An 18,479-nucleotide genomic window follows, 5' to 3' on the forward strand; every position below is an offset into this window, starting at 1 on the left:
AGTTGGGTTTTTGCGCAGACTGAGCAAGTTCCCTGGCAGGAACTGGTTCTCTTTGGGATTTTGGCTGGGGGATGGGCAAGGGAGATGGCGCTGGCGAGCGCCTTTGTTCCCCGCCAAACTGAGCTCTGTTGTCCGGGGACTCAGCAACTCTCCCTCATTTTGTCCTCCAGCCTTCCCGCTTTCCGAGCAGAGCTGTTAACTTATGACCTCCCAGACTCTAAGTCCCGCTTGCTGTCGGAACACAGTCCGTCCGGCCCCTCCACTTTTGCAAGCCAGACTCCGGGGCTCTGCTTGGCCAGCGGGCCGCCTCTCCCTGACCCCGGCTCCCTCCTGCCAGTCCGTGGAGCACGCACCGCCTCGCCGCCCTTCCTACCCTCTTCCGTGGGCCTCTCGTCTGCACTTGGCTCTGGAGACTCCGTTCTGCTAATCCTCTGGCGGTTTTCTAGGTTATTTAGGCAGGTGTAGGTGGAATCTAAGTGATCAGCAGGACGCGCGGTGAGCCCAGAGTCCTCCTATGCCGCCATCTTCCGACCATAGTGTTCTGAAAGGATGATCTTAAGGGAGCTGAGAACCTTTGGTGTCTGACCAGCATAAAAAGTGCAGATCTCCATTTATGTTGCTACACTAGAAAAGAATAGTGATTCTTGGAAGATTAGCTAAGGACTGGAGAGAGGAGAGGTCCCCAATTTTGGCAGGTAAGTTCTATTTTCATATTCCATTCTGTGAGAACTACTGACAATTCATCACTTCAGTAGAGAGCAGTAAATACAATATGGCTTAATTTGGAGTCTCTGAAGTAAGATTTTGTTTTCAAACTACTACTATTTATTAGTAAGTTATGAAATCAGTTTCATCAGTTAAAACGAGAATTTGTTTTTTTGTGAGAATTTTATTTTTTAAGTAAATAAAATAGAATAAACCAAAAGCATAAAATGAGTGTGTATTATATATTAAAAGTAAGGAAAGCATTTCTGTTGGAAATGTATGTTTCAGTTATATATGTACATGATATGAGTACTTGTGAGACTGTTTAATTTTGTATTGGGTTGTGAAGAAAGATATGCTTCTAACAGGATCTTGGTCAAAAATTTAAAAATTACTATCTAAATGGAGCAGCAGGGGTATAAATTAGATAGTCATGAGATTTTTAACATTGAGATGAAAACACTTAAGATTTTTGCTCATTTGCTATCAAAATTTTTAAATATATATTTTTCTTATCATGAGATATAGATAAGAAGTTGGACTGACTCCAATGTGGAGGTTCCTCAAAAAGTTAAAAATAGAACTACTGTATGACCTAGCAATTGTGCAACTAGGTATTTACACAAAGGATACAAAAATACTGATTCAAAGGGGCACATTCATCCCAATGTTTATAGCAACATTATCAACAATAGCCAAAGTATGGAAAGAGCCCAAATATCCATTGACTAAAGAAGGAATAAAGAAGGTATGATATGATATAGATATATATATATATATATATATATATATATATATATATACACACACACATATATATACACGTGTATATGTATATACATATACATATATATATGAATAGAATATTCATATATATATATGAATAGAATATTACTCAGCCATCAAAAATGATGAAATCATTTGCAATGATGTGGTTTGAGCTAGAGTGTATTATGCTAAGAGAAGTAAGTCAGTAAGGAAAAGACAAATGTTATATGATTTCACTTATATGTGGAATTTAAGAAACAAAACAGATGAACATAGGGGAGGGGAGAAAAACAAGAGAGGGAAGCAAACCATTCAAGACTCAACTACACAAAATAAACTGAGTGTTGCTGGAGGGAAATTGGGTGGGGGATGGGCTAAACGGGTGATGGGTTTGAAGGCAGGCACTTGTGATGAGCACTTGGTGTTTTAAGTAAGTGATGAATCACTGAATTCTGTTCCTGAAACCAATATTACACCATATGTTAACTAATTAGAATTAAAAAAAAAACTTGAAACAAACAAAATCCAATTACTAAAGTGTTTGTAAACATCAATTTTATTTTATTTCTTTTAACATTTTTTTCAATATATGAAATTTATTGTCAAATTGGTTTCCATACAACACCCAGTGCTCATCCCAAAAGGTGCCCTCCTCAATACCCATCACCCACCCTCCCCTCCCTCCCACCCCCCATCAACCCTCAGTTTGTTCTCACTAAACATCAATTTTAACATTCTGTAGTAGGTAGGATGATCCCTCAAAGATCTCCATGCAATCCTTGCAGTGTACGAATATGTAATACTAAGGCTATCTGCTTTAAAATTGTATTTGTATTTAAGGCTATCAGCCACATCTTGACAGAATTCTAATTCTATGGAATTGGGAGACAATGCATTTTTGTGTGTGTGTGTGTGTGGTTTTAAACGGCTGAGTTTGTGGTAATTAGTTATAGCAGAGTGGAAAACTAATACACATTCTTAGCTTAAATGTTTACCTCCATATGCTAAAATGATTACAGAACTACATAGTGACAGCTACTCAGTGAAAATAAATATTGTTCTGACAACAATTTTTCAGTCTTTACAGTATTCCAAAAATAAGTCGGACTTTGCTATCGGTAATCAGAGGGGTTATATGGAAGTGCTCACATTTTGTGCGTAACATTTTAAAAGTGATAAATTGTAAAATATTTACTCCTTGGTGATTTCTTCCTTTGATGAGTGTGTGAAAACTTTTGCCACTTAAAAAAACTACCAATCTGGAAACACTGATTTCTTTTAAAATGTATTATTTTTTTAAGATATTTCTTAATGCTGGGCAAGCACAGAAGAAAAGATCATCTATGATGAAGAGTAAGCACACAAAATCGTTTTTCTGATTCGTTCACTTTAAGGTTGCATAAGATAATAAGAGCAAAGAAGAGAAGTTTGCAGTGGCTTTTGTTAAATATGTGCTTTGACCTTAAAATGTTTAATACCGTGCTTTTTGACATAATAGGAAATTTACGAACACATATCTTATTTTCTGGCTCAGTTAACGTTCTCTTTCCTACCATAAATAAACACTACTTTCTTTTTCCTTGTCAAAGTGCTTAAAATTAAAGAACTAGCACTTAAATGAACTATTTAAAAGTAGTGTGCATTTCTTAGAGGAAAACTCTGAACATCACGAGGGACTTACTGTGACTTTTACTTATGTCCTCATTGAACACAAAGTACAGAAATATCCTTAATTTTGTTCTTCTGAGTTCTAAACCTTCATATTTACTGTAATCCTTCATTTCAGCATTCATTCTTTCTTGTCCAGATAGAGAAGAGAAATATGTGAGTAGGTGCACGCACACATGCACACACACATACCTACAAAGACTAAATTATTATGATTTTGAGAAAAGGAAAATTTTTCCTTGGACTTCATGAAAGAAATAGGTGAAAATTGTATACGGTGCAGCACAGGGGAGAGGCAGACTGGGGGCCTTGCTACAAGGTTGGGAGTTGGGTTTAAAGCGAGCTGAGCCTAATGGATCCTCCAGCCCTACGTCTCAAGCTTTGAGACATTGAAATATCTGCCTCATTTTTCAAAAGAAATAGAAATTCTAGTTTGAGAAACAGGTCAAACTAATTTGGTAAAATGAGAAAATGTTTAGCTTTTCTTCCCACACTAAGCTACTGCCTGGAGTCTCATGATTCAGAAAATATTCCTTTAAATTGTACAAGTGGATTGAAGCTAGGTGTATAACATTTTAAATAATATACGAAGACTGAAAAGAATGAACTTTTTTTTAGTTTTGTGGTTATTTTTGACAATGCATACCAAAATTTTAATTGACAAAATTTATTTAATGTGCTTTCCTTCTTATTTAGTTTGAGACTTATTTTTGCCCTTTCTTATCCCTTATTTCTTGTTTTCATATTTAAATTATTTATCTGATAGTTTTTCAATATTTTGGAGGTAATAAATGTTACTTGTAGATAATATGCAGGTAACAATAAATTCATATACAATTTGGAGCATTTGGCAGGTTGTTTATGTTTAGAATATTTACTATATGCAAGTAAAACAATTTTCTCTTTCTAAAATCCATAAAAAAGTAAAAAAAAAAACACGGAAATGCAATGCTTGCATGTAAAACACTTATAAGAAATGGGTAAGAAAAAGAAAAACATAATTAGCATAAACAATAAATTATGTACACTCAAAAACCACCCTTGAATGACTAAGGGAGAGAAAAAGTTATTTCTTCTCATCACAATGTATTGTTAAAGGCAAGGCTGTTAAAAAGACTGAAACCACAGGGGGCATAATGTCAAGAAATGACTTTGTCTAAACCCTAGCATCATTTCTTGAAGGCTGATAGTTATGGGCAGAAGGGTCAGTGCGTGAATGCATTGTCCTCCAGTCATCCTGCAAGAAGACAAGTTGGTCTAGGACTCAGATGAATACTCTGTCAGGCTTTGTTCCTTATAAAGGATCCCATCTTCAGCTGTCCCATTTATATCAGATGAGCTTGATATTAGCCCTGCCAGTAAAGAACAAATTGTTTTCTTGGATCCAGCTGTTTACAGAGATGCTGGGAACCAGTTTCTGAGAAGAAGTTGGAATTTTGTGTAACCCCTCCCCTTTGTTCTGTGGGAAAAAGAGTTGAGGGTAGCTAATCTTAATGGAATGGAAGCCTCAGTTCCTATTTTTATGTTTTCCAGGTTATCTGAAGAGAACTGCCTGGAACATTCACCATGTACAATCCTACCTTCTCCACACTTAATACAATATTAGTTTAAGTTTTGCTTTTGTAAAGATCAGCCAGCAGGGAAATAGGTATATGGAAGGGCTGACATACTAAACCTGTGGTTTTCATTACAGTCTGGGGATCTATACCTGGAAAATAAGAGAAAAGATAAAGACTCACACAAGATATGGTATAAACAATGACACACATCACTTCCACCGACACTTCATTGACTAAAAATAACTCATCCGTGTTCATTTAACAGCAAGAAAGGTGTAGCTACTTTGCTTAGGCAAAGGTACATGGTTCAGCGAACAGCTAGACAGTCTGTGCCACAATGAAAGTAAGACAAAATTGTTGTATTTCCTCCTCAGATAATTGTCCTTTCAAATGTTTGTTGAGACATTTCCTTGAAGCATAACAGTCTTACTCACCTAACAGAGTTTCCTTAACCTAAGTGTTGGAAAGAACATGGTAAATATGGGTGATGATGTCATTTGTTGGAAGGAAGTGTGAGATCTCATGGACCCATCAGATCATGACCTAGGTCAAAGTCTGACACTTAACCAAGTGAGCCACCCGGGCACCCCTAGAGCCTGAAGCTTTTAGAAAGACTTTTGATTTTAAACGATGTGCAGAGTTTTTGAAACAATAACAACCATACTGTAATTTTGTATAATGCTACTCCAGCAATAGCAACAAAAGTACAATTTAAGAAGGAAAACATAATGAGAAATCTGTTAACAGCTAACAATAACATATAAGAAATCAAGAAATAAGTTCATCTTAAATTTATAGAGAGTGCTTGACAAAAAGTATAGTTCATAAACCAGCATTTATCTATTTAATCTTACATTATAATGTTCATTAGTGATCAAAAATTGTTCCCCAAACTTATCACTTCTAGAAAGATGGGAGTTTTAACTTTGATGAGTAACATGGATACTTGTAGTCAAAAATAAATTTAAAGAGATATGCATTTTAATATACTAAAAAATAAAAGGCATAATAGAGAAACTTTGCCACTTGAATCTCTGCTTTAAAATTATTGATAACCTAATATCAAAAGTGTTTAAAATTCAAGACGCCTCTGAGAAATGTATTTTAGGGGAAAGAGAAGAAGGAAAATGATGGAGAGAACGAGAATCACAGCATACCTGCAGTCCTCATTTAAAGATTTCTTGGGGCACCTGGGTGGCTCAGTTGGATGAGTGTCCGACTTTGGCTCAGGTCACGATCTCACGGTTTCCGCGTTTGACCCCTGTGGAGGGCTCTATGCTGACAGCTCAGAGTCTGGAGCTTGCTTCAGATTCTGTGTCTCCCTCTCTCTCTGTGTTCCTCCACCACTCAAACTCTGTCTCTCTGTCTCTCTGTCTCTCAAAAATAAATAAATATTAAAAAAATTAAATATTTCTTTTTTTTTCCAGCAAAGATATTTCAGCTTTTTCAAACATCCCAAGTAGAAGTCTAATGGGGGAGGGAAGGCATTTGGAAACCTTAGCTGACTTTCGTTATTTGGCAGGCATGGGTGGAGTATTACAAATTTAGTCTTGCTGTTAAAAGATTTTGTCTAACAATGATTCTGCTGTACGCAGTGCTCTGCATTCTTATTTGATTAAGCTTTACCTGTTCTTAACTGTATATCTGCACTGTATGTAGCTCCATGTACTCAGATGACAAATAATGGGCTGTCGAAGAAGTGCCTGCTGCTATCAGTCTGACTTGAAAACCACGATTAACAGGATAATGAGTAGAGTACTCAGAGGTGCATGCCTAAGTAGTGGGGAATAATCAGCATTCAGCAAAATGGGGATTTAGTCTTGCCAAGCAAATATTAAAAGTGAGATCCAAAAATAATAAATAGTTTTTGTAATTTAACTGCATATCTAAAATATTTCTTTAAAAATCATCACAGATACTCACAAGAATTTTAAAAATATACAGTTCCCAACAAGGCAAGTTTCATGTTATCTAGCATGCCATAAAAATTACTGAATATGCAAAGAGGTAGGAAAATATAATTCATGATGAGGAAGAAATCAGTCAAATTAAAACTAAAATTGGCCCAGAATAACACAGATGTTGAAATTAGTGTAAAGGACAGTAAAAGTTATAATAGTATTCCATATGTTCTAAAAGTTGAGTAGATGCGTATATTTTTTCTTGTTATAGGAACAAATTTTTTCTCAGACCACGTTTTTGTTCTCATACCAAACCTAGTACCTGAAATCTGTTTTGATGGTCAAGAAACATTTTATTCAAATTCCACCCTTACAGCACAATCTCAGTGTCAATATTTTTTTTATTTTTTTATTTGTAAAATTTTTTTTAATGTTTATTTATTTTTGAGACAGAGAGAGACAGAGCATGAATGGAGGAGGGGCAGAGAGAGAGGGAGACAGAATCGGAAGCAGGCTCCGGGCTCTGAGCTATCAGCCCAGAGCCTGGCGGGGCTCGAAGTCACGAACTGTGAGATCGTGACCTGAGCTGAAGTCGGACGCTCAACCGACTGAGCCACCCAGGCGCCCCAATATTTTTGTACTTCATCTAGAACATCTAGAATGAGATATATGCAGAATATGATACACATATAGTTACACCTTGATCCTCTAGTTATCTAATGAATTTCATTTTATTCTCTAATTCCTCATACAAATTTAAAATAGAACATTTCACAACTTCATAAATGTGAACAATAAATATTTGCATGAAATGAAATTATTCTTGGCATCGTACCATGTTATTACTTCTGTGTTCCATGTGATTTTCACCATATTTCATTTCATTGATTGCTTGTCAAATATTTTCAATTTTCAGAAAGTTTCTGTTCACCCTTACTTTGCCATTACACATGGCTGAAGATAAATGGTCCTCTTATAAAAGTTAAAAAAAATTTTAATTTATTTTCGACAGAGAGAGAGAGAGAGAGAGAGAAAGAGAGAGAGAGAGAGATCGTGAGCAGGGGAAACAGAATTTGAAGCAGGCTCCAAGCTCTGAGCTGTCAGTACAGAGCCCAACATGGGATCGAACTCGTGAACCGTGAGGTCATAACCTGAGCCGAAGTCGGCCACTTAACCAACTAAACCTGGCAGGCACCCCTACATGGTCCTCTTATAAAGGTGAGGTTCATTACTGCAGGGAGGGAAAAACCTGTCTGTCCGTGTTAATAATCTCCAGTGATGGTTGCCTGATGAATACTCCCTGACTCCACTCATTATGCTGTTATACATTAAGTATTAAGAAAACAACTTTAAAATACTTTCTGATTCCAAGAACACATACAACTTCCAAAAATAGCTCATATTTGAATTAACAACCAATCCAAATAAATCTTGAGATAGCTGAAATACTCTTAAAGTTTTTTTTTCTTTTTAGTTTGAAAGTTCTAAAGTTCAAAAAATGTAATGACTCTTTTTATTTTTAAATTTCATAGCTCTTTCTGGTATTAGATCAGTTTTGCTGATCTTTAAGAAAATCAGTGACTGTCAGTGAATCACACTATTTCTTTTCTGGGAGGCTTAGCAATGGATGCTCAGAAAGGTGAGGTAATTCACATAGTTTTCAAACTGTGCTTCATGATTGCCTGGGAGAACCTGCTACAGACTCAGATGTTTCAGTTCCCCAGCAGTCCTACTAACACATCATCTCTGACATGGAGTCCAACAGCTGTAATTTTAACCAGCTTCTTGAGCAATTTTAAATTACTAAGACTGTATCACAGCCTTTGATTTTTATTTATTTATTTATTTATTTTTTAATTTATATATGAAATTTATTGTCAAATTGGTTTCCATACAACACCCAGTGCTCATCCCAAAAGGTGCCCTCCTCAATACCCATCACCCACCCTCTCCTCCCTCCCACCCCCCATCAACCCTTAGTTTGTTCTCAGTTCTCAACAGTCTCTTATGCTTTGGCTCTCTCCCACTCTAATCTCTTTTTTTTTTTTTTTTCCTTCCCCTCCCCCATGGGTTCCTGTTAAGTTTCTCAGGATCCACATAAGAGTGAAACCATATGGTATCTGTCTTTCTCTGTATGGCTTATTTCACTTAGCATCACACTCTCCAGTTCCATCCACATTGCTACAAAGGGCCATATTTCATTCTTTCTCATTGCCCTGTAGTACTCCATTGTGTATATAAACCACAATTTCTTGATCCATTCATCAGTTGATGGACATTTAGGCTCTTTCCATAATTTGGCTATTGTTGAGAGTGCTGCTATGAACATTGGGGTACAAGTGCCCCTATGCATCAGTACTCCTGTGTCCCTTGGATAAAGTCCTAGCAGTGCTATTGCTGGGTCATAGGGTAGGTCTATTTTTAATTTTCTGAGGAACCTCCACACTGCTTTCCAGAGCGGCTGCACCAATTTGCATTCCCACCAACAGTGCAAGAGGGTTCCCGTTTCTCCACATCCTCTCCAGCATCTATAGTCTCCTGATTTGTTCATTTTGGCCACTCTGACTGGCGTGAGGTGATACCTGAGTGTGGTTTTGATTTGTATTTCCCTGATAAGGAGCGACGCTGAACATCTTTTCATGTGCCTGTTGGCCATCCGGATGTCTTCTTTAGAGAAGTGTCTATTCATGTTTTCTGCCCATGTCTTCACTGGGTTATTTGCTTTTCGGGTGTGGAGTTTGGTGAGCTCTTTATAGATTTTGGATACTAGCCCTTTGTCCGTTATGTCATTTGCAAATATCTTTTCCCATTCCGTTGGTTGCCTTTTAGTTTTGTTGGTTGTTTGCTTTGCTGTGCAGAAGCTTTTTATCTTCATAAGGTCCCAGTAATTCACTTTTGCTTTTAATTCCCTTGCCTTTGGGGTGTGTCAAGTAAGAGATTGCTATGGCTGAGGTCAGAGAGGTCTTTTCCTGCTTTCTCCTCTAAGGTTTTGATGGTTTCCTGTCTCACATTCAGGTCCTTTATCCATTTTGAGTTTATTTTTGTGAATGGTGTGAGAAAGTGGTCTAGTTTCAACCTTCTGCATGTTGCTGTCCAGTTCTCCCAGCACCATTTGTTAAAGAGACTGTCTTTTTTCCATTGGATGTTCTTTCCTGCTTTGTCAAAGATGAGTTGGCCATACGTTTGTGGGTCTAGTTCTGGGGTTTCTATTCTATTCCATTGGTCTATGTGTCTGTTTTTGTGCCAATACCATGCTGTCTTGATGATGACAGCTTTGTAGTAGAGGCTAAAGTCTGGGATTGTGATGCCTCCTGCTTTGGTGTTCTTCTTCAAAATTACTTTGGCTATTCGGGGCCTTTTGTGGTTCCATATGAATTTTAGGATTGCTTGTTCTAGTTTCGAGAAGAATGCTGGTGCAATTTTGATTGGGATTGCATTGAATGTGTAGATAGCTTTGGGTAGTATTGACATTTTGACAATATTTATTCTTCCAATCCATGAGCAGGGAATGTCTTTCCATTTCTTTAAATCTTCTTCAATTACCTTCATAAGCTTTCTATAGTTTTCAGCATACAGATCCTTTACATCTTTGGTTAGATTTATTCCTAGGTATTTTATGCTTCTTGGTGCCATTGTGAATGGGATCAGTTTCTTTATTTGTCTTTCTGTTGCTTCATTGTTAGTGTATAAGAATGCAACTGATTTCTGTACATTGATTTTGTATCCTGCAACTTTGCTGAATTCATGTATCAGTTCTAGCAGACTTTTGGTGGAGTCTATCGGATTTTCCATGTATAATATCATGTCATCTGCAAAAAGCGAAAGGTTGACTTCATCTTTGCCAATTTGGATGCCTTTGATTTCCTTTTGTTGTCTGATTGCTGATGCTAGAACTTCCAGCACTATGTTAAACAACAGTGGTGAGAGTGGGCATCCCTGTCGTGTTCCTGATCTCAGGGAAGAAGCTCTCAGTTTTTCCCTGTTGAGGATGATGTTAGCTGTGGGCTTTTCATAAATGGCTTTTATGATGTTTAAGTATGTTCCTTCTATCCCGACTTTCTCAAGGGTTTTTATTAAGAAAGGGTGCTGGATTTTGTCAAAGGCCTTTTCTGCATCAATTGACAGGATCATATGGTTTTTCTCTTTTTTTTTGTTAATGTGATGTATCACGTTGATTGATTTGCGAATGTTGAACCAGCCCTGCGTGCCAGGAATGAATCCCACTTGATCATGGTGAAGAATTCTTTTTATATGCCGTTGAATTCGATTTGCTAGTATCTTATTGAGAATTTTTGCATCCATATTCATCAGGGATATTGGCCTGTAGTTCTCTTTTTTTACTGGGTCTCTGTCTGGTTTGGGAATCAAAGTAATACTGGCTTCATAGAATGAGTCTGGAAGTTTTCCTTCCCTTTCTATTTCCTGGAATAGCTTGAGAAGGATAGGTATTATCTCTGCTTTAAACGTCTGGTAGAACTCCCCTGGGAAGCCATCTGGTCCTGGACTCTTATTTGTTGGGAGATTTTTGATAACCGATTCAATTTCTTCGCTGGTGATGGGTCTGTTCAAGCTTTCTATTTCCTCCTGATTGAGTTTTGGAAGAGTGTGGGTGTTCAGGAATTTGTCCATTTCTTCCAGGTTGTCCAATTTGTTGGCATATAATTTTTCATAGTATTCCCTGATAATTGTTTGTATCTCTGAGGGATTGGTTGTAATCATTCCATTTTCATTCATGATTTTATCTATTTGGGTCATCTCCCTTTTCTTTTTGAGAAGCCTGGCTAGAGGTTTGTCAATTTTGTTTATTTTTTCAAAAAACCAACTCTTGGTTTCATTGATCTGCTCTACAGTTTTTTTAGAGTCTATATTGTTTATTTCTGCTCTGATCTTTATTATTTCTCTTCCTCTGCTGGGTTTAGGCTGCCTTTGCTGTTCTGCTTCTATTTCCTTTAGGTGTGCTGTTAGATTTTGTATTTGGGATTTTTCTTGTTTCTTGAGATAGGCCTGGATTGCAATGTATTTTCCTCTCAGGACTGCCTTCGCTGCATCCCAAAGCGTTTGGATTGTTGTATTTTCATTTTCGTTTGTTTCCATATATTTTTTAATTTCTTCTCTAATTGCCTGGTTGACCCACTCATTCGTTAGTAGGGTGTTCTTTAACCTCCATGCTTTTGGAGGTTTTCCAGACTTTTTTCTGTGGTTGATTTCAAGCTTCATAGCATTGTGGTCTGAAAGTATGCATGGTATGATTTCAATTCTTGTAAACTTATGAAGGGCTGTTTTGTGACCCAGTATATGATCTATCTTGGAGAATGTTCCATGTGCACTCGAGAAGAAAGTATATTCTGTTGCTTTGGGATGCAGAGTTCTAAATATATCTGTCAAGTCCATCTGATCCAATGTCTCATTCAGGGCCCTTGTTTTTTATTGACCGTGTGTCTAGATGATCTATCCATTTCTGTAAGTGGGGTGTTAAAGTCCCCTGCAATTACCACATTCTTCTCAATAAGGTTGCTTATGTTTATGAATAATTGTTTTATATATTTGGGTGCTCCGGTATTCGGCGCATAGACATTTATAATTGTTAGCTCTTCCTGATGGATAGACCCTGTCACTATTATATAATGTCCTTCTTCATCTCTTGTTACAGCCTTTAATTTAAAGTCTAGTTTGTCTGATAGAAGTATGGCTACTCCAGCTTTCTTTTGGCTTCCAGTAGCATGATAAATAGTTCTCCATCCCCTCACTCTCAATCTAAAGGTGTCCTCAGGTCTAAAATGAGTCTCTTGTAGACAGCAAATAGATGGGTCTTGTTTTTTTATCCATTCTGATACCCTATGTCTTTTGGTTGGCGCATTTAATCCATTGACATTCAGTGTTATTATAGAAAGATATGGGTTTAGAGTCATTGTGATGTCTGTATGTTTTATGCTTGTAGCGATGTCTCTGGTACTTTGTCTCACAGGGTCCCCCTTAGGATCTCTTGGAGGGCTGGTTTAGTGGTGACAAATTCCTTCAGTTTTTGTTTGTTTGGGAAGACCTTTATCTCTCCTTCTATTCTAAATGACAGACTTGCTGGATAAGGGATTCTCGGCTGCATATTTTTTCTGTCTAGCACACTGAAAATCTCGTGCCAATTCTTTCTGGCCTGCCAAGTTCAAAAGAGAGATCAGTCACGAGTCTTATAGGTCTCCCTTTATATGTGAGGGCACGTTTACCCCTTGCTGCTTTCAGAATTTTCTCTTTATCCTTGTATTTTGCCAGTTTCACTATGATATGTCGTGCAGAAGATCAATTCAAGTTACGTCTGAAGGGAGTTCTCTGTGCCTCTTGGATTTCAATGCCTTTTTCCTTCCCCACTTCAGGGAAGTTCTCAGCTAGTATTTCTTCAAGTACCCCTTCAGCACCTTTCCCTCTCTCTTCCTCCTCTGGGACACCAATTATGCGTATATTATTTCTTTTTAGTGTATCACTTAGTTCTCTAATTTTCCGCTCATACTCCTGGATTTTTTTATCTCTCTTTTTCTCAGCTTCCTCTTTTTCCATAACTTTATCTTCTAGTTCACCTATTCTCTCCTCTGCCTCTTCAATCCGAGTCGTCGTCGTTTCCATTTTGTTATGCATTTCGTTTAAAGCGTTTTTCAGCTCCTCGTGACTGTTCCTTAGTCCCTTGATCTCTGTAGCAAGAGATTCTCTGCTGTCAGCTCTACTGTTTTCAAGCCCAGCGATTAATTTTATGACTATTATTCTAAATTCAGTTTCTGTTATATTATTTAAATCCTTCTTGATCAGGTCATTAGCTGTTGTTATTTCCTGGAGATTCTTCTGAGGGGAATTCTTCCGCTTGGTCATTTTGGATAGTCCCTGGCGTGGTGAGGACCTGCAGGGCACTTCCCCTGTGCTGTGGTGTATAACTGGAGTTGGTGGGCGGAGCCGCAGTCAGACCTGATGTCTGCCCCCAGCCCACCGCTGGGGCCACAGTCAGACTGGTGCGTGCCTTCTCTTCCCCTCTCCTAGGGGCGGGATTCACTGTGGGGTGGGGTGGCCTGTCTGGGCTACTTGCACACTGCCAGGCTTGTGATGCTGGGGATCTGGCGTCTTAGCTGGGGTGGGTAGGCAAGGTGCACAGGGGCAGGAGGGGCAGGCTTAGCTTGCTTCTCCTTAGGTGATCCACTTCAGGAGGGGCCCTGTGGCAGCAGGAGGGAGTCAGATCCGCTGCCGGAGGTTTGGCTCCGCAGAAGCGCACAGTTGGGTGTTTGCGAGGAGCGAGCAAGTTCCCTGGCAGGAACTGGTTCTCTTTGGGATTTTGGCTGGGGGATGGGCGGGGGAGATGGCGCTGGCGAGCACCTTTGTTCCCCACCAAACTGAGCTCTGTCGTCCACGGGCTCAGCAGCTCTCCTTCCCTTTGTCCTCCAGCCTTCCCGCTTTCTGAGCAGTGCTGTTAACTTACGACCTCCCAGAAGCTAAGTCGCGCTTGTTGTGGGAACACAGTCCGTCAGGCCCTTCCGCTCTTTGCAAGCCAGACTCGGGGGCTCTGCTTGGCTGGCGAGCCGCCCCTCCACCCCGGCTCCCGCCCGCCAGTCCGTGGAGCACGCACCGCCTCGCCACCCTTCCTACCCTCTTCGGTGGGCCTCTCGTCTGCGCTTGGCTCCGGCGACTCCGTTCTGCTAATCCTCTGGCGGTTTTCTGGGTTATTTAGGCAGGTGTAGGTGGAATCTAAGTGATCAGCAGGACGCGGGGTGAGCCCAGCTTCCTCCTAAGCCGCCATCTTCCTCAATTATCACAGCCTTTGATTTTTAAAATTTCACTTCTAGACCTCAGTCTGCATATGCATCAAGCAAAATGTAAATCAATTGTGTTTAAAGAGTGTCTTCAGATTTTGAATGTAAACACTAGAGTCTTCTAGCATAAACACTAGAAATAAAGTTCCTAGAGTTCAACATACTTTTTCTGCTTAATACTGAACTCTGTTAGAGTATTATGCTAAGCAAAGTAGGTCAGACAGAGAAAGACAAATACGATGTGATTCACTCATATGAGGAACTTAAAAAACAAAACATGATCATGGGGGGGTGACGAAATAGAGGCAAATCATAAAATAGACTTTAACTATAGAGAACAAACAGGGTTGCTTAAGGGGAGGTGGTGTGGGTGGGAGATGGGTTAAATGGGAGATGGGTATTAAAGAGAGCACTTGAGGGACCCTGGGTGGCTCAGTCCATTAAGCTTCTGACTTCAGCTCAGGTCATGATCTCGCTGTTCATGAGTCGAGCCCCACATCAGTCTCTGTGCTCACAGCTCAGAGCCTGGAGCCTGCTTCAGATTCTGTGTCTCCCTCTCTCTCTATGTTCCTCTCCTACTCTTGCTCTGTCGCTCTCTCTCTCAAAAATAAACAAACATTTAAAAAAATTAAAAAAAATAGTGCACTTGTTGTGATAAGCACTGGGTATTGTATGGAAGTGTTGAATCACTAAATTCTCCTCCTGAAACTAACATTATACTCTATGTTAACTAATTGGAATTCAAATAAAAACTTGAAAAAGAAAACAAAATACTGAGCTCTGTTTATGAATCCAGAATGACTTTGAATTTGGTTATGCAAACTGAAATACTCTACTTTCAGGTATCATTGCACACATCTGGGGATTCTAGAAGCATCTTATGTTCTTTTCCTAGTTCAGTCATGAAGGTACAGACACTTAGAGTGGGTAAATGCACTTTCAAAATTATGTGGCTGGCAAATGATTTACTAAAGATTTGCATTTTACCATATCTGATTTTACTTGCAGTATTTTCTTTAGTTACCATCTTGTTACATCATAATCAGATGAGTATAACTAATTTTTCTTTTGAGTTAACAAAAAATTGAAAGTAGAATTTTAGTTTCTAATTTTGATGAGGGCAGCTGGGGAGAAACCATGTACTTTAGGATGTTATAGTTATCCATAGCAAATTATTTGAGTCACTTACTACCTTAATGAGACATTATTCTACTTCTCTGTGCCCCATTGTCACTTAGAATAACCTACCATTTAGAGGAATAACAATAAACAGCAATTAAATATAAGCTTTAGAAATCTTTCAAGAAAGAAAAAAATGCATACACTTACAATACGTGTTCAGTATGCACTACATTATTAATAATATAATTGCAAGTTAGAAACTTTATGAGAATACATAACAATAAAATTAGTATAAATTGATAAATAATGCTCTATGATAGCAACTCACATTGAAAAGTGTTGTATAATGGAATTAACAATCAAGTTGTTTCTGTCCAAAAATTAAGAGGAATCAGGCACCTGGGTGACTCTGTCAGTTGAGTGTCTGACTTCGCCTCAGGTCATGACCTCACAGTTTGTGGGTTCACACCCCATCAGGCTCTGTGCTAATAGCTCAGAGCCTGGAGCCTGCTTTGGATTCTGGTCTCCTTCTTTCTCTGCCTCCCCCCACCCCCACCTCTCTCTCTCTCTCTCTCTCTCTCACACAAGAATAGACATTAAAAAAATAAGTTAAAAAAATATAAAGAGGAATCATGCACTGTAAGAAACAAATCTGGTGAAACATTTGATGAAGCCACTCTGTGAATAAGACAGAAGGAAGAACACACAGGGCGAGCTCCTCAGTGGAGGGAGAATAACAGTAGAGAAGTCATGAAAATGTTGGTGGAACTATTTACAGTCAAGCTATATGGGAAAATGAAAGAAAATACTTGAGAGTATGTCGTAGACTCTGGGTATAAAGTTCTTTCTTGTCTAGCAAGAGAGTGGGATGCAGGATGAAAAGTGAGAGATAACTAATGCCCAGGAAAAGACAAGAGCCCCGAATAAGGGTCTCTGCCCTGTATTTATTAGATCAGAAGGATTACAAAAGTGATGGGTGTGTACAAAGAGAAAAACAAAATGGAAACATTAACCTGGGGATGTGAGGGAAAAGGGGGTTTTAAAGATATACAGTGTTTGGGGTTTGGGTCAATATAAAACAAAATCCTGGCACTGGGCAGATGGGCAGATGGTTGTTAAAGGCAGACAGGAGGCGCTGTGTCTGTTTATCTTAGCTAGCCTAGGGGATAAGGCAGATAGGGGGAAAACCTCAGGGTTAACAAGACACCTTTTCTTTTGTTAACCATCTCCACTCTGGGCTGCTTTGCCTGCAGGGCCATAGTCCAATTCACCAATTTACCCAACTTGGCCCTATCCACCTGTGAAAGCAGCTTTTCTGCTATAGTACTAAATTGGGGTTGCTTCCACCCTGAATACCTAATCTTGTGTATTTCATATACCTATGTATTGGGCACTTTTGTGCCCATTCCTATTTTAGGCCTTTGCCTCTCCCTCTCTATTCTGGGGGCTCTGCACCCCCTCTCTATTTTGGGGTGCCTTTTCACCTCCATATTCATGGTGCCTTTGCACCCCCTATTCTTGGGGTGCCAATCTGGCTTACCTAAACTCGGGTGTGAGCATTTTAAGGCTTTGTATTTCTTTATGCCTTGTTAACCCATTGGTATAAGCCCAGGTATAATTCCTAAGCTTATCCCCCACAGAGTATATTTGGGCTTGCTCATGAGAAAACCTGTCTCACGGACACTGTTATGCAATGTAAACTTTCTGGTAATATTTTCAAACTAATGTATTTGCTTTAGTTAATGCAAAGTTGAAGGGAAGTAAGAGTGTTGTCGTATTATGGCTGATTTAATGGCATTAATAACTTTATGTAAGTTATTTTCATGGCTCACTCCTTTGTATCCAAATATGAACAAGCAAAATAGGTCTCTCTTCTGTCTGGTGTGTATGTGTATATCTGTGAAAATATGAGTAAAGAATGCTTATTATTATTTTTTTTTACTTAATACATTCACAAAAAAGTTATAATTGAAACTAACATCAAAGTGTAACCTGTGACTTGACACTAAGTCATAGTGAACAACAAAATAATAGTAGTAGTGACCATGTTATCCAATGTTAAGGGCATTTCATGGTCTTTATTGCCTGTGGTATATCTCACACAGCTATTCTCTCAATTTAAAACTCCTTTTTTTTTTTTTTTTTTTTAATGCATCTCACGTTGATTCCTTTACCTCTTATCTTATCATCTAGTTCTTAGCGTAAATGCCAGTTTTCTCCAGGAAGTGTAAGTATCTTCTCTTTTCTCTTACATAATTCTAAAAATAAACTGTGCGGTTTCCCTGTAATCACACTCTATTGCAATCTCTTGTCTCAGTGCCTGATGTCCCCAGTTAGACTCTTTACTCTTGCAAAATAATGTGTCTTCCAGATTGTTCACTATTATGTACTGACTTCCTAGCACAGGCCTGACCTAGCTAAATTTGCTAACTACCTTTTGTAAAAAGGCTTCCATATACATATACACAAATTCACTGATTCAAAAATGATGTATGCAATTACATAACAAAAACATTTAGTTAACAAGTATTTTAGTAAGTCATTTACATGTATATGTCTTAGAATAATACTGTCTGGGTTTGGATCCTAGATCCACTATATATACCATTTAATTTTCAGCAATTTATTTATTTTACTTGTTTCTTTTTCATCATCTGTAAAATAGTGTAATTGTATTATCATAAGGATATGTTAAGATTAATGTTAAGATTTTTTTTTTTTTAATTTTTTTTTTCAACGTTTATTTATTTTTGGGACAGAGAGAGACAGAGCATGAACGGGGGAGGAGCAGAGAGAGAGGGAGACACAGAATCGGAAACAGGCTCCAGGCTCTGAGACATCAGCCCAGAGCCTGATGCGGGGCTCGAACTCACGGACCGCGAGATCGTGACCTGGCTGAAGTCGGACGCTTAACCGACTGCGCCACCCAGGCGCCCCAAGATTAATGTTAAGATTAAATGAGATAATACATGGCA

General features: G+C 38.6%; 1 long non-coding RNA gene across 1 annotated transcript in view; it reads left to right on the plus strand.

The window, feature by feature from the left end:
* Positions 1-403: 403 nt before the first annotated feature.
* The window catches only part of LOC147581798 (uncharacterized), a 238,864-nt gene continuing 220,788 nt past the window's right edge, over positions 404-18,479 (plus strand). The window contains exon 1 of the long non-coding RNA XR_015249762.1: positions 404-695. This is a non-coding gene — a long non-coding RNA (uncharacterized LOC147581798). The remainder of the gene's footprint in view (positions 696-18,479) is intronic.

Source organism: Puma concolor, chromosome B1, assembly GCF_028749965.1.
Source record: "Puma concolor isolate L17-30 chromosome B1, mPumCon1.1.hap2, whole genome shotgun sequence".
Classification (NCBI taxonomy): domain Eukaryota; kingdom Metazoa; phylum Chordata; class Mammalia; order Carnivora; family Felidae; genus Puma; species Puma concolor.